Raw genomic sequence first — 22589 nt, forward strand, 5'->3', positions numbered from 1 at the left:
TAAAACTGAACCCTTTGTGCAGTATTTCTAATGTGCAATGAGGAAATTCCTTCCTTCTTTCTCACTCGCTCACTCTCTTGCTCTCTCTGCCTTTTTTTTTTTTTTTTTTAATTGCCTCAAAAATATGGCAAGGCTCAGTCTGCTTCTGTTTTCCCACGTGGATGGGCAGCCAGCTGCTTGCTCGTGCATTTCTAAGCTCTGGGATAGGCTGTTCTAATACATTGTTCATAGGCCTCTGAGATTACCCCATTTTGTACAAAATTCAGCAGAAGCAGCAGCGTGTGTGTGTGTTGTTTTTTATTCCTTCCCAGCTCTGGCAGATCAACACCAGTTTTAAAATGTTTGTATTGGCTGTCAGTGAAATATAGAGCTGACCTGACATTTCTTTTGGGGTATGAGATAGGAATAGCACAGTGCTCTCTCCTCTCCATGTCTCCCAGACTGCTCATTCTCTCTGCTTCTTACCAAGCTTGCTACAGGATTTCTGATGGCTGCTACACAACCATCTCATATCATACCCAAGGGGTTAAAATCCCATCTACATCAGCATCATGGGGAAGCCTTCAGTTAGGGTGGTGAGCACATCTCCAGACAGTCCTAGAGTATTACACCTCAAGCTGTAGTGATCAGATAATTTCTCTGTGGTCATTTCAAAGGCATGAAGAGAGTGTCTGCTATTGTGACCTTCACACTGGGACCCTGAGACCATCGCTGAAATGCCTAGTCTCCAAGTGATGGACTTTTTAGTTGGCAGCAGAACTTAAAGCTACATCTGACATCTCTTGGCCATAACTATCTGCCTTTTCTGCTGTCTCAGACAATCTCACTTCCCATTCAATTATTAACATTCCCAAAGGGACTCAGTTATGCCACCCGAGGCAGAAGAAGGAGAACAAATGGTCCATGCTTCAAGGGAGAAAAAGAGAATGTTAAGTCCTACTTCAAGCGCAGTGGCAGACTGACTTTTCCTAGTGAGATAGCACTAACACTTTTAAGAGAGAAAGCCACCAATATCTGCTGCTGCTGAGCTGAATGTGACTTCCAGAGGCTTCATGTATAAAAGAGGAACTTGAAATGTGGACCAGAGGAAGATCTCCACCAATGATTGTCCATTATATGGAGAATATCAATCAGGGCAAGTCCTGATCCATTTAGCTACGCCAACAATCTTCAGTGCTAGTGATTCATGCACCCTCTTTTGTTTTAATTATGTGGTGGATATTAGAGATGCTTTTTAAGCATTTCAGGGGCTTTAAAGGGCTGTGCTTATGCTTATGGAAAGGGGAGCCATGGCTCAAATGTGTAGATGAAATGATATCTAAGTGAAAAAGGAAGAAAACAGCATTTTTTCTCCAGCCTGTGAAGGTTTGAGAAGTATTTTGAAACCCAGTGAAACTCTTCGCAAAGGGCAGTGTCCTTTCTTCATGGGTCCTGGCTGAGATTTACAAAGTTTTTGCAGCATCACCACAAGTTGGTGCTTGGGGAGAAAGTGGTGATGGATTGTGTGTCTAGAAGCAACAGCAACTATAGTGCTGCTGAGTTCACTGGTCAAGCTTTGGTGTCAGGAGAGAGATTCAGCGTGGGGTTTACAGAACTTCTAGTGATAGAAGTCTGTATTCATTGAGGATGTGCCGAGGGTCCAGGAGTTGACTCTGAAGCACATAACCAATGGCTCTGCAGTCATTATGCTATACAGAGCAGACTTGCTGGAATGAGACTGAAGTTCATCTTCTTATGTATTTCTTATGCACAAACCTTATACCCGCTTTAATTCAAGAGTGACTTCCAGCTTCTCCCAAAAGGTATTTAGATGTTCTTAGCAGTTTGAATCCTGTTTATGCCTGTTGAGCTCAGTCCTGCTAACAGCACTGTGTTTTTTTCAACCAATGAAGAGGGGATGCATCTGGATTTCTATTGCTCCTTTATAGTCCCTCTTGGTGTTACACTTCAGGTAACCTTTATGTATCCATGAGAATATCGGTGGCTGACAGTGCTGTTATAAATAATTACAATAATGTTGAGAGATGCCAGAGGAAGTCGGAGTCCCACCAAGCAAGGCAGTATCCAAGCACACAGCACAAGACAATTTTAGGGACAGAAAGAGCCGTTCTGTCAACATTCTTCTATTAGGCATCTGCATCTTTAAGAGTGTGTGACAAAATCCAAGAGAATTGTGTGGGTGACAGCTCTGCCCATCTGCCCTGAACAGCCAGTCCGGATGTGTGCCCTTGCTGACCACGATGCTTCCTGACTCTGTGTCAAACCAGCTTCCTTCTCTGAATCTAATCTCTAAGTTAATACATTGAACAAACCCTGATGAACACTCTAATTCTCTCTCAGTGCCAGATCTGTGGCCAAGGGAATGATCATTGTGCCTTAAGCTTGCATGTGATGGCTCCTGGCCTTGCCTTTGAGCCAGTGCTAAAGAAATGGAGACGGATCATTCTCTCTTAGAGATTAACCCTCTCGTTGCAGCCTGTGGAGATCCCATGCCCCAGTCTGACCCCACAATTACAAGGAGCCTTTTGCACTGTGCCTGTTAACATTCATCAGACAGGCAGCTCAGTGCTCTGAACAGCAGAGATTGCATCCATATCAAGGGTGAGATTGGCTGTGTTATGTGCTGGGGCCTTGCTCATGCAAGACTTGCTAAAGCCACAGGGGTATTGACTAGTAAGAGAGCTGGTGTAGACTAGTCGGTAGCAATACCATCCTGTTGTTGCCCAGCCTAGCTCTAACCAGGCCTGGTGTCTCAAAAATGTCTGTATGATCAAGTTGGAGTGATTCAAGACACTCCTGCTCACTTGACTTCTAGTCACTGCCCTTCAGCTCATGAGTGGTAACTGATCAGTTTAGTGAGGGAATCTTAAAGTGCTCCTGAGATTTTTTTTTAAGGTATTTGGTTGAACTGTGTGCTGAAGCCTACCAGGAGCACTCACATGGTCATCTCTGAAGCCAAGAGGTGGTAATTTCATCTGAGTTCTTGGTAACAGTATTGGCACCCATCTGCACATTGTTACACTTGCTATTGCTGTTGCTGGCAGAGCAGTCCTGGTGGGCACAAGGGCAGATAGCCTGTGGGCAGCCTGAGGAGCCTGGTAGCAAGCATGCTGTCTGGACTAAGGAGTCCACCAGGATTCAAAATGTGGCTTAAACTCAACTCCAGCCTCTTGAGCCTGACTCAGTTTGGGAATTCCAGCCAGCTCAGGGCTGCACTATTACTCATCTTCATGCCCAGAATTAATTGTTTTAATGTTGAAAAGCAGATGGAATAAGGCAAGAGGGAGAAAGAGGAGGGACTAAGCACAGATTTGGTTCAGGTTTGCATATTGGTTCTCTCAGCTTGAAGAGCTTTGCAAGCTCATATGGTTGCTGCTGCTGTGTTCAGCTGAATGCTACAATTGAAGGCTGCGGTGAAATGGTTAAGATGTATTGGCTAGGCTGCTTTAGAAACCTAGTATGGGAATAACAGAGGCTCTTAAGACTGGGACTAAATTGTAATGACAGGCTTTTGTGGACAAAGCCAGTGGGGAGACTTTAATTTCACCAGTGCTCAGGAATGGAAAAGAAATGAAAGCTGGCACATGATTCTGTTTCCACTTATGAAACACCCATCTGCTTTTTTAAAATTCAATTTATGGGAATGGTGAGTAAGGCTGGGCCAGTTTTTAGCTATTAGATCCATGCCATTAACATCCCAGCCGCTTCATTGTATCAATAGCATGTGCTGAGTGAGGAATGTCTCTCATGCAGGATTGGAGAAATTGATATTAATAAACGGATCTAATATTCTTAAATCTGTATTCCTTCCCAAGGCTCGCAGCGACCCCAAAGGGCAGAAGAAATAATAAGTAAGGGCCTAATTCATTATTTATAACCAGGCAAACCAGAGAAGTAACTCAAGGAGATTACCCGGATAATCCAGCATTAGCATCTTGTTTCAGGGATCTTTATTAGGACTCAGGAAGGGCTCCTGGGAGAATGGAGACAGTACAGTAAATTTATATGCTAGCCTTTGACCCTGTCTAGTGCCCTGGCCTTATAATTTACTTTGGGATGTGTGCGAGTTTAACAGAAAGATAAACAGTGTTGACTGAAGAGAAAGGAAGGGAAGCTGAAGAGGCGCAGTACCATTTTAAGCTGCTCAGAGTGGATTTCACAGTGGTCAACAAAGGTGCCTTCATTGCAGTCATGGACCGCAAACAGTATCCAGCTGCTATCCCCTCCCTTGACTTGTTTATGTGGCCAAATGATTTTTGGGAAGTACTCCTCAATCTTTTGGACTCCTGCTTTCTAGAATGGAAAGAATAATAGCACCTCACAGAGCCCAGGCTCACGAGGTTAATTTTGTGTGATGCTTTGAGGTCTTGTAGTCCAGTGTCTCTTAGTCTTTCTCAATGCAGGGACAACCTAGGCCTTTTGAAAAATGGTTACTTTACTGTCCTTTGTTTTGCTTGCTTTTGTGTGTGGTATGTGGATGATTTTGCAGAAGGAGAGAGATGCAGGATTGTTTCATAGATCAATTGCTGAGATTTTTTGAGCCACAGGTTGAGCAATACTGTCCTCATTGGTTTTTGTTTCCCTGAAGAGGTTCAGAAGAGTCTCAGATTGCCTTGTATGGTCTTAGGGAAGACACTACTGTAGTGTCCCATGAACCCATACTGCTTCTAACTAGGAATGGAAACAGCAAAAGAGTCAAAAATCAATTTTCACAGGAAAATGTAGAAGAGAGCACCAGGGAGAGACAGAGAGACTCTTTTTCTGAGATTCCCAGCTCAGTTTTGCAAATGTGAAGTGCTTGAATAAGTTATGGTAAAAGAACTTAATGCATGTTCAGTCCTGACAGTGCTTTCAACTCTTTATACTTTGCCAAGCAGTCCTGTATTGCATAAAAAGGTTTGCTTTTGTGTGCAAATGGCTAGAAGATGGGACATGCACTTCTCAGAGAATTCAGGAAAGCTCCCCTCTGGATGGCTTTTTGACTGGGACTGTTATTCATCCTGACTCTTTGCAAAGACAGTAGGTGACCTAGAGTTGGTTCAGAAATGTGGGCAGACAGTTCAAACACAGAAGGAGAACAGGCTGTCAACAGTTAATAGAGTAGCAGTGCAACTACTTTGCATTTATATTGCGCCTTCCCTCTGAGGATCTCAGAGTGTTTCCAAATATTAACTAAGCCCCACAAGACACCTGCCAGGTAGGTACAGTCAATAATATCCCCATTTTAGATGAGGAAGGCTGAGGTGGAGCAGTCTAACGATTCCGTAACGGATCGGTGGCAGTGCTGGGAATAGAGCCCAGGACTCCCAGATGCCAATCCCCAGCTCTGATACACTCTTCTTTGCTTCTTTTTCATCTGAATGGATTTACCCATCCCTAACATAAAGCAGATCAGATCACCTACCATGTCGGCATACACAAATTTCCTTTAAACACTAGCTGTCAGTGGGCCTTTTCATGAAATTACACACAGAGGAAAAAGAATATTACCATCTGGGATATCATATCAGCACTTCTAGAGATATTTGGTACAGGATGTATCCAATTATAAATGAACTAGAAGCCCACAGTCTAACAAAAGCAGGTGGAACCTTATCAGCAGCAATGAACAGTTGAGGAAAGGAGAGTTAGCAGGATTATTAACCCCCCTGAAATAGACTCTGCCTTCCAAAAGGGAAAATAATGTCCATAACTGAAATAATTGACAGAAAAACAATTTGCAACACTTACATAATTAAATGGAAAAGAATATGCTAATGCAGAGTTAAGACTGTGCAAAGGCATCTACTCCAGTGCATGCTAAGTATGCAGTTTTCATACACTCATAACTTTGTTAAATCATAGCCAATTTTCTTCCAATTTATGAAGGCACAGACTCCTCATTGAGACTTTCTGTGCCAACTTCCAAGCACCAGACGTGCTTTTTGGGGAGAAGGTTTTGGGGTTTTGTTCTTTTTTCCCCAAAGTGTGCTTTTTCATCATTCTGTATCTTGAACAGCTGACGAGATTTTTCTGAGATGATTCAAAAAACTCTTCAGCTCTGGGAAAACATTAGCTTCAGCGATAGCTTTTCAAAAGTGTACTGAAGTGGGCTGAGAATGAGAAGTGTCTCCTAGCCATACCTGCTGAGGGTGTTGGCAGCTCCTCGTGCAATAAGTTTATCATTCTGTGAATTGCACTACTCCTACAAATTGTGCCTGGAAGCTACAGGGCTATACTGCTGCCAAAGGAGTATTATGATGCCAGATATACATGCTACCAAATGTTACCTAAATTACTAGGTGTTGATATTGTTGTGGTACCAGGTCTGTGCCACTGTGTTTGGCCCAGCTGTCCCACATGCTAATGCGGCCTTGTCATTTCAGCTAAGGGCTGGCAGGAAGGAGAAACAGAGTCTTTTCCTTGGACAGGGCTCGTGCATGTGCTAAGAGGTGGGCTGAAGCCAAAGACCATTTCTGGGGTCATCAAAGCGCCGCATGGTCTCTATGCTAACTCTGTGGATGGCCTCAGAATATGATTCCTAAAATGGTGACCAAACTGGGGTATGACTGAATCTGAAAGGTGATACTGAGCTCATCCATGAGAAGAGCAGGAAGAGGTGTTGCTTTTCTCTCAGATGAAGTCCTTTCTGCTCCGAAAGCCGAGAAAAGGAAAAGAAATAAGACAGAGAACATTTCGTATCCTTTCCTCTGGAATTCTTCCCCCACCAAAACAGGTATATTTCTGAAGGTATTGGTAGTGGATCTGCTGTGTGGATTTTTGGTATCACTCTACAGACATCATTTAGTGACACATAAAATGCCCTAATGATCTTTGTGGGGCAGTGCGTACTTTTTAGGACTTGCTTGCCTTGGAATGAGAACTCTTTGGGGTTCAGATTTGCTCGCTCGGTGGCAAGGAGATGCCATTCACCACAGAAGCATTTCCAGACAAATAGAATTTCTGTTGTAGAAGTGAGCCCTATTCTGGGTTAATGATTTTTTAAGCTGAAAATATCATCTTAAATTTGAAAGACCATATACTTCAGTGAATGCAGTGTACTGGAGCTGACAAGCATACATCATAGCAACAGCATTTTCCTGGAAAACGCTATTAAACATGCCCAGGGAAACATGTTCTGGATGCATCGGTATCTACTTCAGGAGATGGCTCAGGCCCTTTAAACTGATTCCTGATGTTGCAGGTCTCTGCTGAGAGTCCCAGTGTGGCATTCCTTAGTTGGCTAGTCCTCTATATCCCGGACTGGCTGCTGAACAACTAGTTTTAGGGTTGAGATGTGGGAGTATGGGAATTTGGCTAGAAAGGATCGATTGGACTGAAGAGGTGGTGAGAGCAGAGGGCTGGAGACTTCCCAGGATGAACATGAACCACTTCTCTTCCTCCTCTGCTGTTCACAACACCCATGTTGACCTCAGCAGGTGTGGAAGGAAAAGCACAGAAGTGTGGGAAGAGAAGTGTATGGTTCTTATTTTTTCTATGCTGGGCTCGGTGTACATTTCCTCCTCCTTATGAGAAGGTTGAGAAGGAAATTCCTGTTAAGGTCCCAAAACCAGGGATTTTAAGGGAAGAATACAGCAACAAGAGGGAGAAGAGCACATGAGCATGGGTTTTAACAGCTCATTGAGTCAATGTGATCCAAAACAGAAGGCTCTGGCTCCGGCACAGAATGACTTATTCCCATGCTGCCAAAATGCACACTTTTGCTGCTGCTATCTACTGCCTCATGGCTCTTTTAAGGCTGGAATGACAGAGAATTCTTTCCCACAGTATATGATTGTGAGGGTTGCAGGCTGTTTGTTAGGTCTAACACACTATAAGCACAGGTGCTTAGGTAAATATTGCCTCTGCCTTGTCTGAATCAATACCTGTGCTGATCCCTTTGTAAATTGATGTGCTTTGATGAGAGAAGAGGGTGCAATTTGCTGTCTTACAGTCATTCTGGAATATCTTTTTCTTGTGATTGTTTTGCTTTTATGGGACTCTGGCCCATATTCTACAAATAACCCTGAAATTTTAAACAGTTAAATATAGTCGGCCAAATTCTTCCCTTGGAGATACCCGTGTAGTTCCTGTGGCATTGCTGAAAACACAGAACACATATCTGAGGACAAGCCTAAGCCCCACAGAGTCATTTCACTCCAGGCATAACACTGTTCAAAGTCAATGGAAGCATGATTTGAGCCCATTGTGTTTATATTTTTACAAGTGCTTTTCTATATTCCTTTATTTCCGGGCTAGACTCCAATAATGCAAATGCCAGACAGAAAATTACTGTTTTCTTCTTAATCCTTGTTATCTGTGAGCTGGGTGAGTGTTTGGGGAGTATAGCATGGTGACAGTGGGATGATGGGGTTGTGTCCAGGACAGTACAAACTTGAATGAGCAAAAGGTAGGAAAACTGGTGTGGATTTTTGAAGATGTTATGGTTAGCTTAACTTTGCTTCCCCTGAAGTCGGCTTACACTGTTGACTTCCAAATCAGCAGAATGAAGCCAGAGTGGAGCGCCTTGGAAAAATCTCGTTGCTACCCTCAAAAAGGTCTGTTTCTTACCAGGTAAAATCACGTTGGTGACAAAGCAGCCATGTTTTCCTCCCAGGTTAGCTCTCTGAGGTAAGCTGTAAGTACTATAGACCATTTCACTTGTCTTAAAGCAACAACTGCTGTGCTTTCGCAAGGTTGAACACACTAATTAGCAAGATTGGCTTGACATAGGTTAAAAGTTCTCTGAGGGAGATACTGGCTAGTGCTGTGTCTACATCACAGTTAATCTGGGTGATAACTAGGCTGGGTCAAGCTATCTGTGGTAACAGTATCTGCAGTTCTGCCTGCATCACTGTGTCCTCACTGTTTCGTCTCTTGCCCATGTGCGCTCAGGGCTTTTTGCATTGTTCCTTGCCCTGAGATGCCATGGGAGCCTTTTGTGGCCAATTTTAGGACAGTTTGTGCGTCTCCTAGGAGAAAGTCTGAAAAGACTTTGGAGGGCTACCAGCGTTTGGACTGGTGAAAGGAAGTAGTATATGGAATCAAATCTTTACACCCACATCAAAAATATGTCCAGACTTGGGTTAGAGAGCTGTGTGGATGATAGGGTACTTTATGCTAAATCCTGGGTCAGAGGGAGTCCAGTGTGCACTGAGAGCATGCCTTAATTGCACAGCTTTCTTAAGTCCGCTCAGGTAGATTTGGGCCTATCTTGGAAAATGACTGCAGTGCCTGTGTGGTTGTGTTGTAAGAGCAGCATAGGATGAGTGAATCCAAGACAGGTTGGTGCAATTGGGCATGTACAAAGTGTCTAAGCATGTGCAGCAACTCCTGTTCCTGGACATCAAAAAATACTCTTAGCAAATTCAGCTGTCTCCCCAGCAACTGGCAAGGTGACAGGAAAATTGGCCAGGCAGATATCCAACTGGCTTGGTGGCAATCCTGATTTAAGATGACTATTCCCTGTCAGATTTATTTAGAAGCTAGAAATATCTACTTCCTGGTCTCTCCTCTTATGCTCCACTTCAACCCAGCCTCAGTGTTTTGCTGCCTGCTTCTCACCATCTTATTTTCTGTCCATTTAAGTGAACTGTTAGCTAGCGTGACTGTAACCTGCAGTTACACAAGAAGCGTGGAAGCACCTTGCTCATCGTTCTCCCTTCAGACCAGTTCACGCAGTGAACGGGATATACTTGCTTCCTTTTCCCACCAGACTTCGGCGTGAGCCTGCTCTGTGTGCCTGGAGAATGGTCCACCTCTTGGTGTGATGTGCTGGGGGGGAGACCTTGCCCTTTCCTGGAGGCTGGGGTGGGAAGGGGTTGTAGGGAAGACTTGGGTCGTTCTGATACGTCCTGGCAGAAAGGCCCGTGTCAGGCACGGGGCTAAGGGGAAGGTGTGTGAGGACAGGCTCAGTGGCTGGTGTGTTGCTGAGGATGGCACGCAGTGCCTGTGGCATGCTGGACAGTGAGTGCCTTGGGACAGCAGGAGCCAGCACAGAGCGCTGCCGCACTGCAAGGAGATGCTCTCTGTGCATTGACCTGGGGAGGCTGCACCCCTCTATATGCTGGTAGGACTGTTTCGTCAAGTCATTTAAGTATGATCATTTAAAAGTCTGTCTTAACAGCGTGTTGAGAGAGAGAGAGTAATTAAGCCGGTTCTACTTGAGAGAAGTGGCCATTGTGAAGCTCTCTTGGGCCATTTAGATCCTCTTCCTTTCCAAGCCAGGCCCTGGAAGAGCTCTTAGGCTAAAGAGGCCTTTAGTGCAGGCTTTCCTGCCCGCCCCCGCCACGCAATAGCCTCAGGCTGTGTCCACAGAGGGCAGGTGCCCCCGAACCATGCGCCCCTTCTGCCTCCAGGGCTGCGGCCAGTGGGTGTGAGGGAGGGAGAGGCAAGCCTTGCAGGGAGCTGGAGCCACCTGACCCTCCACAACAGCAGCACTGGGGCACCCCACAGCAGTGGCTCTGCCCGGCTGCCCAGCTCCACTGCTTGGGGCACCCCATGGCTGGCAGCCCTTCCCTGCCCTGGTGCCCAGATATAAAAGTACTTCTGTAATGTTGTTATGGAGGGAGACAGTGTCCTGTCCAAGCCATGAAGTTGCTGTGCTTGCCCCATGCAGTTTCCTTATCGTTCAGCCTAAAGGCCTTCAAGGAAATGCTGGAGACACTGCAATGATCTCCTTGCACTGCATCCCAGAGCTTACAATCTGATATTAATTACGTTGAGGCTCTATATTAATGCAGAGATTTGCCAGGTCACCATAGGGGTTTGAATATTTGATTCACATTAATTTAAAGTGGAACTAGATATTCCCTCAGGCAACTTTGGAAGTCTTGACCTCATAAAAACAGAAAGATAACAATTTTGCTGAATATGCCCTGCTTAGCCAGGGAGCTATCTAGTGGTCACTTGTGTGAGCCACAAGGAAGGGCTGTCTGTATTCTTTACTGTTTGCTCTGTCACTATCCCTTGTTCTGTCTATGTTTGGGTCCAGGTCCATTGCTTGTCTTCAGAGACCCAAAAAAGGTACAACACCTCCAACCCCAGAGCCTGATATTCTCTCACCTGGCTCAGTTGTGGTTTATGTCTTACAACAGTACTATTGTACTTGGGTCTCTAATATAACCTCTTGGCTTTTGAATCTTGGAAGGTCCTGACTGTTGGTCTCATGGGACTGGATAGCCCCATGACTAAGCAGTAATGTGGCTTCACAGGGCTCCCACTGGGATGGGAACTGGCCTGGGGTGCTTTTGCAAGGTAAGTCTTTTTTACAGAGGGAAGTCAAAATATGTTATAAGCACTGCAGTGCAGGTAAAATGATGGTCTTTGGAACATGGGAAAGTTGGCTTTGTTTTGAATGGTCCAGGCAAAAGGGCAGAATTTTTCCAGGCTTCCAAAATAAGCTGTCTCAAACAAGGAGAAGGTCCTTCAAGGTATCGTGTAAACCACTAGGAATAAACTAAGTCCTACCATCCACAGCAAGGCCTGGTCATTGTAACAGAACATCTGCTCTGCCCAGCCTCCATGTGGCCTCTGGGTCAGTTCTCTGAATGTCCTGCAGCAAAATCTCCTCCTGGAGTTCTCCATAGACAAGATATTGCCTCTCTGGTCCCAAGATCAGGCCCTCTTACTGTGCTGCCTGCTGCAAGCTGTCCCTTCTCCTCCTGACTGTGCCACTGGAGCAGGACATGGGTTCAGTATGTCACAGGGTGGTATGAACTCGAGACAGCTGCCTGTCCCACCTGCACCAGAGAGGAAAGATGCTTCCGAGTCATGGTAGAGCTGGCTAGTGATCTCCATGGTGCTTGGGGAAAGGGGCTGGCATGAGGGACTGTGTAACTGTTTCATGTGAGTAGGAAGGATTTCCTTCCTCTTTCTAGTGATTCTCATTTGCCACCTGCCTTCTCTTTTTCTTGGTTTCCCTTTTCCTCCTTTCATTCATCTTCCCTTCCTCCTTTAGCATCTGCTATCTTTCACAGCCTCCTAATCTCCTTCAGCTTGATATTCCTTGACAGCAGCTTTGGAAGCAGGGAACAACCTCAAGCAGCCCTGGTCCTTTCAGAAAAGTCTTTCTCAGGAAAAGGGGCAGCACATTTGGCCCCTAAAACACAACATCTCCCTGTCAGGGCCCTGAGTGCACTAATAGGCCTTAGTGGCCCTCACTGGCCTCAGCTGGAGCCTCCACCCACCCCCTCTGCCCATAGGCCAGGTGCTCCATTTAAACTCAGACCTGGAGTTCAGTCCTTTCCTGAACTATGCTGTAGGTGTACCTGCTCTCAGCCCTGTTCCTAAATTGCATCTTGTGGATTGACCTTAGACCTGGCTCGTTTACCTTGTTTGCCTGATGATTGCTGGACTGAGGATAGGACCTATTGCTGTCATGACCCTGCTCTGTTCACCTGGCTCAGGTACTGTGGGACTAAGGTCTGTCAGTGAGGTCACTGCCTGGCCTGCGTTGTGCCATTCTCAGCTCCTGGCTCACCTGCCCTTAGAGAGCGGTTGGCTCTTGCTGCTCCCTGATACCCCCTGGAGAGCTTAAACTTGGGGTAATTCTGTCTCTCAAGTTAGATATAGACAAAAGGTACCATACAGCTTAGTCTTGCTCATAGGCAGTCTGTTTTTGCTGGGTTGATGTTGTGTAATTGGCCTGGGGAGGATGTGATGCGTGGTCTGCATGTGAGCGGACAAGTGTGTCCTGGAAGGCAGCGGCCGTTGCCTGTATTCCCAGGCTGTGCAGCGCTGGTGGCAATCCCAAGCAGCGGTACATTCCCTTTTGCTTATGTCTTCCAAAGCTGATGCAGTCAAATAAAGCTGTTCTGACAGCAGCATTTAATGGCCTGGCTGTCTACAAAACTCTGGGTTCCCATACTCGCTGACAATGGATGTGTGTTTTTAGAAAGCTGAATTTACAGTCTTAGAGCTAGATTTACAGCCTAACCACCTACTGAGTACCCGTATACACAAGCTACTATAAAAGAGAGAGGGAGAGAAGTGTGGGGAGAGAGAATGCATGGTCAAACAAACAAACAAAATTAAGGCAGCTGCTTTTGTGCATCTTGGCGTGCTGAAGTCAGCATATCATTAACTCCTCCATCCTGGAGGGAAGGCAGTGAAGGGAGGCCAGGCCAGGCCAAACCAGTGGCAGCCAGACACCTCTCCTCCCACATCCCTTTGGCTACTGCCATGCGGGAGGGAGATGTGATCGGAGACATGGTACAAGTTGCAGTGCACAGAGCTACACCTTGTGCAAAGTCCAACAGGCTCCTCCTCATCCTAGTGCTTTGCTCTGTCCTTACAATATCCTTGAGCCCTGCCACACTTCTGCCATGAGGGAGGTGCAGATGGTCAGGAGTGGGGGGTGTCTTTGAGATGGGATGTGAGTGTCTGAGGTGTCTTTAGCCCTTGGAGTCACCAATGAGGTCACTGTGCATCAGTGCTAGCTGTGGGGTTAATAACAAGATCTGGGTCTGGTTTCTCTCCTCTGACTTCAATAAAGTTGTGGCAGGGAGCAATTTTGGCTTTCTGCTTAGCTTCACTTCTCTTGTGTTTTGGCTGGATATATCCACCCTTATTCCTGCCTAATATATTAGGTGCTGCCACTGCATGCACTTGCACTTCACCCTAGAGGTGGCTGCATTTTGGTGATTCATGCTAGCTGAGAGGAGTACCTACTTCTTATTCCATCAATTTGATGGAAAGAGGCAGTTGAACTTGGTATTCATACGATTACGAGGGCGCCTGTCACAACCTGTATGGTGGAGAGCTGTGCTTGTAATTAATATCTGTACCAATGGCCTAACAGTTATTCATTTTTCACTGTTGTATGGGGATTCTCTCTTCTCCTGCAGTCTTCAGTGGCTCATTCTTCCCTTGATGTTGTGGCTAACAGCCTCAGTGGTCAGGGGGACAACCAGTTGTCCTTATATCTTCTAGACCCAAGCAGAAATGCTTTAAGTGTGCTGTACTGCAAGGAAGACATTGCAATGTTCATCCACTTAATATCTAAACAAAACTTCTAATTAACACTTCAGGGTGTTAGAACCATGTTCTGACTAACAGAGCTATGGCTAGGGATTTGTTCTGATGTCTTTCCCAGGAGCATCTCCTATCCCCTTGGAGGGCTAAGTTGGTACGGTGAAGACGCGCACACTTTTCCTGGCCCTAAAGCACTCCCAGCATCAGGGTTTCCTAGTCCACTGCAGGAGCAAAGGTAGTGGTGTAGGGAACTCATCCTGGCTTCAGTGTCAAGGAAGAGGCACCGATTTCCAGATCATTTTCCCAAGGGCTTCTTCAGCATCTGCTTCCTTCCTGCTAGGTGGCATGCTCTGCACAGTGGTGTGCCACTCAGCTCCTCTGGTTCCTCCTCCCAGTCCCCACACTCTGTCTTCTCCCTGCTTCTGCTCTCCCTTCTGCACTGCTTTCTTGTTTTGCTCTGGGCTGCTTTTGTTCAGGACACTCCTCCTGGGCCAGGCTGCTGGGTTATCCCTGGAAAAGTTTCTTACAGCCCTAGTAAGTGTGTGTGTGTGCGCGCGCGTGTGTGTGCGCATCTACAAACCATGCGGATATAGTGTGGGTGAGCACTAGGTTTGTGCTCAGCATGAGTGGCAATGGCATGAGCTACTGCTGACTCCCATAGCGTGACAGGCCCTCAGGGCTAACAAGCAGAAGTCAGGCTTGCAAGAGCGCAAGGCTCTGTGGGGCCTGGAAAGCAGTATGTCAGCTTGACAGAGAGGATGGAGACAAGTTAGGAAGGGCCCAACTGTTCTTGTGGTCACTGCTGAAACCTTGTTCACCCCTCATTCCAGGTTTTGGCTCAGGCTGAGGGGAAGCATTTTCTGTGGGCCCCCCAAAAGCATGTAGGTCATGCATTATTCACTGGTGTGCTGGCATTTTGGGGGGCTCAGCAATGTGGAAGCGGAAGCAGGAGTGAAGTAAATAGATGAGAGGTGGGAATGTCTGTAATTGCAGTAGTGATGGAGGCCTTATATGGAGTTCTGGGGTAAATCCTCCTTGGGAAAGGCCTTGGATAAAACGCCAGTTAGTCCAGTCTGAATCCTTCCATAAGCAAAAATCTCTCTTCACAAATAGATGAATCCTGGCAATAAGCAGGGGACAACATTTGCATTACCTGAGTATTAGGGAGGGAAGAACCAGAAAGCACAGCACAACTTTCTCTAGGGCAGGGGGGGCAGTTTTACTACAGATCCATAAAAAGCTTCTTCTGGCCGGTCTCAGGCACATGCCACCGTTTTCACCCCATACCCTCATGCTTGTTTTCCCATCTCCCTCTCCTCTCCGTTTAGTCAGAGTGCTTTGGGACTACAGCCCGGTCTTCTGGGTGTTTGGAAAACATTTAGGACATACTTGGTGCTGAGTAAATTGCTGCTATTGTTATTATTATTATTGCATTAATTAGCTTAGGGCCCCTTTGCATGCATAAGACCAGATCATTATATCAATTTGTTTATACTGGGGTAGCATAATAATCTAGGGCTCTCCAGCAAAGCTCTGGGCCTGCTGTAGGCGAGCAGGAACAATATGGACTGAGGGGACTGTCTGAGAAAGGGCTGGCTGCAGCAAGGGCTCCTGTCCCCTCGGCTGGTGGATGGTGACTGACGCAAGGGAGCTCCTGGTCTGCTTCTGCACGCAATGAAACGGGTCTCCCTCTACCACCACAGACCTAGGCGGCCCTCCCTCTGCGTGCTGTCTCTCCTGGGGACGCAGCAAGCAGCTGAGCAGGGTGCAAGGGCCTGAGAGAAAAAGGAAGGGAAGGGCCAGAGCTTGGGAGAATGCGCTGTCTGATGCGAGAAAGTGCCCATTTCTGACCTCTGTGGAATAGGAGCTTGTTTCAGCTGATCATTTCTGCTCTCCTCCAGTGATGCAGGCGCTGTGGAAGTGATACAGCCCCATGGGTCTCGTGACTGCAGACTCCAGTTCAGCTCACTGAGAGGTGGTGAAGGCCTAGTCTCATTTACCTCCTGTGAGACAGCGATGCCATTCATGAAGGTTTTGTGTGGAGTTCAACACCTCTCCAAGGGTTCCTGGCTGGACGTGGCAGGTTTTGACACCATTGCACATGGTGATCCAAAACAAAGCAAAGCAAGCAGTGACCTGAAGCCCTTTGATACTTCTTTGTTTTTGCAATGCTCCTCAATCCCCTTCTTCTTCCACAGCTGGCTCAGCAGGCAGGATGTGCTAAGTGGATGCATAGTTTGGCCTGGAGGGTTGATGCGACTTGCCCAAGATGACACTTTAGAGTCAGGAGTAAACCCAGGCGCTCTTGCTGCCCAGTCTTCTGTTTTAACTGCTCAATCTTGCTCCCCAGGACACTTGTATCCTGTTGGAAGCACAGCAGATGGAGCCAGGCGGCATGTCCAGCTCCAGCTGGCTGGCAGGGAAAGGGCGAAGCAGCAACACCAGTGACCTTGCTGATTTATTCATTAGACAGTGCTTAGAAGAAGAGGAGGATTGATTTGTCTGTCAAATGCAACACCAAACTATGTGGCCTGCAAGGGGAGGACTAATTGTGCCTCTGACACAGGGGCCAATACTGACTCATACAGTCAAGCACCTTTTTATTATATTTTCCTGCTAGTCAGCCCTTCTTCATTTCATCTATCCTATTATCTTGGGCTATTTATTGATGTGAACCTAAACTTAAGGAGTTATTTTCTCTGTGAAAAAGAGAAGAAAAAAAAGTCTAAACTGAATATAGTGAGATCAGCCTCTGCATTATTGTTATTTGTTACAAATTTGATGCCATCTGACTGTACAAGCCACAGTAGCACCTCTGTAGTAGTAAAATGCCTTCAAGAGCCTCAGTCCCTCATTCAAAAACACTTTATGGACACTTAAGAAAATTATTTTGGCCTCAGAATGTAGATTCTGGATGCTTGAATCCAAGGGACTCAAAGTACCAAACTCCCTGGTTTCCTTTGAAATCAATGCCAGAGCTGCCACTTTTTTCTTTTTTTTTTTTTTGTAAAGGGTGGGGGGAACCTTTCTATAAGGACAGTGTGATCACCCTTAGGCTGCCATTCTTGGGAGGCAGATGAGGGTCAACTTTAAACTGGCTGGATGATATTCAGATGCCACCAACAGTGCTGTGGGATGGCAGGGGATGTTGGACAATGCATCTAGGACTTTCCTGGGGTCGTAGGTGGCTTTGCAATTATTTCTGTCCTGTGGTGAATTGCAGCACAGGGGTAGCCTGGATAACAAACATACTTGAAAATGCTTCTCTTTGGTCTGGACCTCAGGTGCACAACCCTTCTTCCATTTTGGCAGCAGCTCCCACCCTGGACTGTGACGTTGTAGAAATGCCTGCTGTTTCAGGGGTAGGGTCTCCCTACCCTCTCTATCCACAGATAGCACTAGCAGGCACTGCCTGCTCTCTGAGCTGGTCGGACACAATCAAGTTCAAATAGCACGGGGCTGAGTTAACATGCGCCTGGCTGCGTTGCAGCGTAGAGCAGATGCAAGCTCATGGCCCGTGATGCATCATGCAGTCATCCTCTGAGTTCACATCCTTAGTGCAAAATGCTCAGTGTTCACCCTGTGCTTTGTCTGCAGTCCTTGCTAGTTGGCAGAACGGGCTTTGCATCAGGGCTCCCGTCAGTCCTGATGGATATCAGGAGTGCTGTTGTCTCAGTAGTCTCTCTGCCAGTGGTGTTCAGCACTGAGTCTTCCCACCCTCTGTACAGGAGGGTAAATACCTGCTTCCACCTCTGCTCCCCTGAACTAAATGCTGAGCAAGTTGCTCTTCATCCTTGTCTTTGGAAGGAAGATGCCATGCCTTTATCCTTCCTAAAGACAAATGAGTCATACAATGAATGAAGTCAGCCTTTCTTTTTCAAACTGTGTTTCCTATTGTGCTTGATGGCTTCAGCAGGACTCCAGTCTGGACTTCAGCTGAACTCCAGCAGGAGGTGGTGGGCTGTTCCCCACAGAGCTGAAGAGGTGGCAGGTCATGTGGAATACCTTGGAAAGTTCATATTTTGTTCAGTCCTGGATGGCTCCTGCTAATGGTTCCTACTCCAGGCCTTTCTGGCAGCCTTCAAGGGTCATTATAGTCAATTGAAAGATTTCCATTGACTGCAGCGGGTGCTGAGTCAAGCCTGCACCGAGGGCAGAAGAAGAATTCATTGTCCTTACTAATTTGGTTCTCAGATTCTCCCTGACTGCTCTGGTAAATGGACCTCAACCCTGATCTTGAAGCAAGCGCTTTGCAGAAATTTGCACCCCTACAGGAACAGAATAGCTCCTCCATTTACTTCCAGCATCTCCTTTCTTTGCAATTTCTGTTCCTCCTTCACAATTTTTGGAGGCCATTTATCCTCTAGTTGCAAAGTGTGCCTCCCCTTCCACTACTATAGCTACTTGCTGCCATCAGTCTGTTGAACATGATTCCATCTTGTGTTGCAAAAATAATCAGCTTGTTATTTCTGTAAAGGAAAGAGGTATGTAAAAGCCATTTAAAGCCCAGTGTCTCTGAGTCCTGTTGCAAAGCAAAGGCAACATGAGCCTGGCAGTTTGTGTTCATAGTGAGCTGTTCCTTTAAGCCATGTATTACACCCTCCACCAGTGTTTAGTCATGAATGAAAATGCCAGCTGAGAGATTCCTGGGCTGTTTTGAAAGCAAAGAGGGATTAATTTGAGCAAGAGCTGAATGCCTTCCTCCCAGCTCCTTTCATCCCCACCGAGATAAATTAGGGATACTCACAGCATGAGGGCAACACAGTTGGAAATTCAACTGTTCTGCAGAGAGATTTCAGAAAATGTGGATTTGGCAGAGAGGATATCAGTGAAAGTAGCCAACCACATCCCAAGGGTAAGCCCCCCTGGATCAGAGAAATGCTCCTTGCAGTTTGATTTGGTGCTTTCTGTTGCTCTGTGGCACTCTGTGGACTTTACTGGGACTAACTAATCAAGGGACACAACTTACCCATTCTTAAGACTTCCTTTTTGCTATGGTGCTTGTGTGAAACAATCTCCTGTAATAGCAAAGGCCTGTGAGAGATCCATTATTGTCTCTTGATATTACCTTCAATTTACAAATAGTCCCTAAATAGGATGCTTGCTAATAATGCCATCTTGTGCTTTTTTCTTTTGGCTCTGCCCTGCTTCCTTCTCCTTTCTTAGTTCCTGCCCAAAGCATCTATAGAGAATACTCTTGTGCATTTGTATAGCACCTAGCACTCCCCTGGAGGTTTTGGGGCGCGCAGTACAGTCTGCTGTGGGACCCTGTCCCTCTCATGTCCCAAGGTGAGTGTTCCACTGGCTGAGTTATGGAGTTATTATGCAGTTTTCTTGACACTTCTAAAAATCTGCCTCTGGGCCAAGATATGACCCTATTGGATGTGCTGTAATGTAAGTACCAGATAGAAGTTTAAGGGGTAACTGCTGTCCATTTCTTTTAAATGAGAAAACCTTGTTAAGAGGCTTTCCCAAGCCAGTCAGGCAATACAGTAGCAGATCCAGGATCTCCAGCTGCTAGTTCATGTGCGTTAGACTAGATCATGCTTTCTGCCACAGGAGGAAGAAAAAGCTTCAGGCTTGGATACTTGCCTGGATTTCTGTGAGTGACTGCTCAAAGAGGAAATCCTTCATGACCAGGGGTTCTCCTAATCCTCAGTGCCTGAGCTGTGATGAAGTTGAGAAGGCTACAGGAATATAACTTTCCTTCTGGGATTTTGGTGGGGCTTGGGTGAAGAATGAGTAAGCCTGAAGAACAGACAGGCCTGATGAAAAACAACAAGCAGACTTGAGCTTTTGGCATGAAGGACCAGGGGAAAGGCCAAAGGGAGGTGAGATGGTGAGGGACAGACAATGAGGAATCTGAAGATTTCTATCCCAGCTCTGCTCCAGAATTAAAATGCAAACTTGGATAAGTGTTTGCAACCTGCCTTGCCTCAGTTTCCCATTTGTAAGATAAGGTGAGTCATTTGGAGTCATTGTAAAGGGATGCAACTGTGCTGGGAAAAACTGATATCTGCAGAGAGAATTGTGATCCTTAGTGTGAAAGAAGGGCAGAGCCCTCTTTATTTATTGATACTGCATTGTATCAGTCAGCAAATAGCCGTGTTCAGCTTTGGAAGTCTTCCTGCTCTGGGAATGATTAAATGACCAACATCCTGTGGACAAGAAGACCCTGGAGGTTAGGCAGTATCTCTCCCCAGTGGAGCTATGTGCTGTAAGCCTGTGTTAGCAGTTCATTTACATATTATACACAACTGCAAACCTGAGAATCAGTCAGACCAGTGATGTATTCAGCTGTCGCGCTAGGATTCAAATCCTTTACAAGTCACCTCATCTCTTGATCTTGAAAAGACAAAAGTCATAAACCTCTTGAAAGAAGGTTGCCGTTTGTCCTGTTGTACTACCACATTGTTTGGACACTAGTTAGAGGAGGCTAGAGTCAAAGCAAAAACCTGTTGAATGAATAAATCGGCTTAGAGAGCTTTGTAGTGATTTATTCCGCTCTTTGGTCCTTTGGGCTTGTGTGCAGCTCATAAACGAGCTTATTATTCTATCATGATTCATAGCTTTGTGGTGGAAGCAGAGGGTGTATGTGCCGTGAGGGAAGACAGAGGGTCTGGAGACAGCGTATTTGAAGTGGAGATCAGGCAGAGGGCAGCTAGGGATGTGGTAGAAGAAGGAGAAGCAGAGGCTGTCCTTGCAGTCAGGAAGTGAATGACAAGGCTGATGGATCACTGCATGTGCAATGCAGCCAGTGTGGGGGATGACCCTCAGTGATCAAGGCTTAATATTGTCACTGGCTCTTTGGCATTCATTTCAGAGACTTTAGAGATCTCCTAATGATGGGAAAATGCTTTATAGATCTCCTAGTGATAGGAAGCTTTGTGATGAGTTACATACAGGCTCTCTTGGGGGCAGCTTCGAACTCTCTTCTGCCTTGTTCTGGGGCTTCTCCGCTCTTCTTCCCTTCTTTCAGGGGACTGTTCCCTCTTCACCCAGGTAATTTCAGCCTTCCTCCACGTCAGGTGACCGAGTTTCTTACTGGGATATTCTGCCCCAGCATGCACTAAGGCATCCTAAAAGTCCTCCCTGCTCCCAAATGTTGAGCTCCCCTTAGCATGTGACATGTTGTCCTACTTACAGTGGAGCACAGCTGGTTTATGCATGTTGGGGGCCCCTCTGTCACTGGAGATTAATGCTGCAAATAGAAATCAGCAGGCAGTTTGAGATAGGCCTTCAAGATGTCCCATCATCCATGTGTCTGATCTAATCTGTCAGTCAGAGTCTCCTTGGCAAGGGAGTGACAGCATGAGCCAGGCTGCTTAGCCAGATGCTGTGGTATGTTTGGTGTTTCAGAGCTGTCAAGGTAAAAAAAGGAGACACTCCAGCCTTCTGCAGCTCCCTTTGTTTTTCCAGTGTGAGGATGAACTGTGTCTGAAGGGGATGGTGCACAGCTCCATGGGCAGGGAAGGAGCAGGAGTGCTTTCTTCTCAGTGCCCAGGTTAGAGAAGCCCAGTACATGTTGCCCATATCTAGTCCCAGTGCTGAGTGATGCCCTTTGTTTTCCCAGAGCCACCCTCAGCAAAGGCTTCTTGGCAGAGTCTGAGGGCTTCTGGTGCAGCTGTGGATGTGTTTTCTCTACCATGACCTTGGGAGGTCTCCTTTTGCACATCTGTTGCTCTAGAATCACTGCAAGACTCCAGTCTTGTTTTCTTTTCCTTTGGCATGATGCAGGAGTTACTCTGCTGAGGTGATATGGCCTCAGTGGCATAAGACACAGGGAAGTGAGAGAACAGCCATGCTCCTCGTGGTCACAGAGACACTCTCCTCTACTTTCGCCACGCATTTTTCCTTGAAACGCTCAGACTCTGGAGCTGGATTAGTTTTGTCATATTGGGCAATGACATGCAAATTTTACTCTACGTCTGTACATCACTGAAGTTTAGATTCGTCCCACCCAAGTTGAAGAATGTAGCTGAGGCACATAAACTGTGAGCGTAGTCGCGTGTGTTGGTGGTGGAATCATAGTCAGGCAAAACAGTCACTGCAGCCAGGAAGGGAGATAAATGAGCCCGCCTAAGGCCACTTGCCTTCTAGATGTGCCCTACTCTCTCTCGCCGGTTATGAAATGAGCTTGGGATGATTGTTCTGTACTCTGGGTGCTTAAGGTAATTGGGGTAAATGTAGGTCTCTGACCCTAGTTTAGAGCCCTTTCTGAAATGCATTAAGAGGCGAATCATTCTAGACAAAGCAGAGCGTCCCTGAATAAGCCCGGACTAAGCAAATCCCTTCTGAATATTGAGATTTGACACACAATTCTAAAATGTATTTTGCTTTTCACATATTTGGGGACCTGTGTGGGAGTCAGATCTATGCACTAGCATGACACCATGGCTCTTTGTTGTAGCTCTTGGTGCAGTGTGGGGACTGGTAGGCACGACGGACAGACCCATGAGGTGCTGTGCAAGTAGTTTAGAGAAGCAGGTGAAATTGTGAGTGCTTTGTTTACCTCAGTTACATAAGAGCAACCACACTGTGTGGTGTCAATGGTCCGTCTGGCCAGTTTTTGTCTCCTGCGGTGGTAAATAGTGGATAGCTGAGGAAGAATGTAGGAACAGGACAAGCCTGTAGTG

The sequence above is a fragment of the Apteryx mantelli genome, chromosome 15, assembly GCF_036417845.1.
Source record: "Apteryx mantelli isolate bAptMan1 chromosome 15, bAptMan1.hap1, whole genome shotgun sequence".
NCBI classification, from domain to species: Eukaryota; Metazoa; Chordata; class Aves; order Apterygiformes; family Apterygidae; genus Apteryx; species Apteryx mantelli.